The sequence below is a fragment of the Monopterus albus genome, unplaced genomic scaffold (genome assembly GCF_001952655.1).
Source record: "Monopterus albus unplaced genomic scaffold, M_albus_1.0 scaffold215.1, whole genome shotgun sequence".
Lineage (NCBI taxonomy): Eukaryota > Metazoa > Chordata > Actinopteri > Synbranchiformes > Synbranchidae > Monopterus > Monopterus albus.
The window spans coordinates 107,811-110,072 of NW_018128095.1; the positions used below are offsets into that span (position 1 = coordinate 107,811).

Sequence of the window (2,262 nt, forward strand, 5' to 3'; positions counted from 1 at the left end):
GCGGTGGGAGGGGGAGGCTGTACTTCCACTGGGTTATAAAGGCCAGGGGGCTCAGCCCACAGGAGATTGAAATAACACATAGTGACAGACACACAGAGACAGAGATGGACATCCAGACAGGCCGGCTGGTGCCGCTCAGCGCCATGGACAGCCTGGAGAAGCAGCTCAGCTGCCCCATATGCCTCGACATGTTCACCAAGCCCGTGGTGATCCTGCCCTGTCAGCACAACCTCTGCCGCAGCTGTGCCAGCGACCTCTATGAATCCAGGAACCCCTACCACTTCTCCGGGGGCACCTTCCGCTGCCCCACCTGCCGCTTCGATGTGCTGCTGGACCGGCATGGCGTGTACGGGCTGCAGAGGAACCTGCTGGTAGAGAACATCATTGACATTTACAAGCAGCAGCAGGAGAGCCAGCGGGACGACAGTGACGACGCCCCTTTGAAGGACAAAGACTCCAAGGAGTCCAGGTGTAAGGAGCATGAGGACGAGCACATTAACATATACTGCGTCACCTGCCAGACGCCCACCTGCTCCATGTGCAAGGTGTTTGGCCAGCACAAGGACTGTGAGGTGGCACCACTGCACACAGTCTACCAGAGCCAGAAGAGTGAACTGCGGGCCGCTGTGGAGCTGCTGGCCGCAGCCAACAGCTGCGTCCAGGCTGTCGTGGCGCAGATGGATGACACCTGCAAGCTGGTGCAGGACAACGGGGAGCTGCAGCGGAGGCGGCTGGGCGAGAGCTTCGACCTGCTCTACGCCATCCTAGAGGATCGCAAGGGCCAGCTGCTAGAGCGCATCAGCCGTGAGGAGCAGGACAAGATGGCCACCCTGCTATCGCTCACTGAGCAGTACAAGCAGCAGCTGCAGCTGAGCCAGCAGCTGCAAGACAAACTGCAGCAGAGCATGCAGGGCTGTGGCGTCGCAGAGTTCCTCCTCAGTGCCAAGCAGCTGCAGGCTGAGGCCCAGAAGGTGGCCAGTGACGCCCAGCTGCAGAGGCCCAAGCCCGGCTACGAAAGCATGGAGCACCTGCGCCTGAACACGGAGGAGGTGGAGGGGGTGCTCGCCCGCCTGGACTTCAGAAAGGGTGATGATGAGGAAGACCAGGAGTAATGACAGAGATCGCAAGCAGTAAGGAAGGACTTTGACTGGACTGTCGGGAGGAAGACCAAGAGCCTGAGAAATAGTAAACGCAGTCCCCGTCCTGGTCTTCCTCAGACAGGGCGGAGGGAGAAGCAGTAAGGAGACAGTGAGTGGACTTCTGCTGCCAAGTTTCACCAACTTCAGGTATTTGTGGAGGAAGAAATGGAGTCGTGCAATTTGTTTTTTTACTCGTACAAAATGAACATTTTGTTTGTGACGTTTTATACTTTTCTATTTTTCCCTCACACTCGTGTTTTTAGTGCAGATGAAATCCAAGCTAGAAACGTTTTTTTTTGTGTTTTCTCTTTGTGAAACTGAAAACTTGAACTGCACATGACTTCAGACTCAGATGTAATGTTGAATGTGTGAATAAAGTTTTGACTGTTGGTCCTGGTGTCCTCCTCACTTCAGTCTGAACAGTACTTGGAAATAAGGGTTATATTCATCACTGAACAGAAACGGCAGCATAAAAACAATTAACAGTGAAACGAAGCCCACTGCTGTCAGACTGACACGGTGCCATGTGATTAAATGAATCAAAGTTTATTTGGGTCCATGTCTTCGCGATCACAGTTCGGGACTGTCCCAGAGTCTGTTTTTAGCCGTGCACGTGTCTCCTATATTTACCGAGGTCAGTGAACGCCTCCTGGCCTTGTTTAGCCTTTAATTTGGGTTATTTTTACCAGGAGGGTCAGAAGACGGGAATAGATGTGCTGGGCAGCCGTTGTGTGTGTGTGAGGTATGGTTTCATGGAGCGACCCAGCTGCACCGAGGCATGCTGGGAAACAGGAGATCGAGCCGTTTCCGGCATGGATCATGTCACATCACACTCACAGAACGATAAGATACAGATAACTTTAAGAGAAACACGAAACCTTATCGACAGGAACGCCAGGGTCTGGCTTTAAATAAAGTCATGACATCATCCAAGACGAAGTTTGTCTGCTGACAACATCCTGCATCAACGCTCATTACACGGCGTTATTTGTCATGTCACAAGTTCCATGTTCTTCTCACACTCTCCCAGAGACAGTATTTAACATTTGTGTCTCTGAGTCACGCTGTGTTTTCCTTTGTCGTTTTCATGTGTTACGTTTGTTAGGTATTTTTAGTCACATAG

At 52.1% G+C, this 2,262-nt stretch overlaps 1 pseudogene; it reads left to right on the plus strand.

The window, feature by feature from the left end:
- The first annotated feature begins 7 nt into the window (after positions 1-7).
- Positions 8-2,262, plus strand: LOC109971089 (E3 ubiquitin-protein ligase TRIM63 pseudogene; annotated as a pseudogene).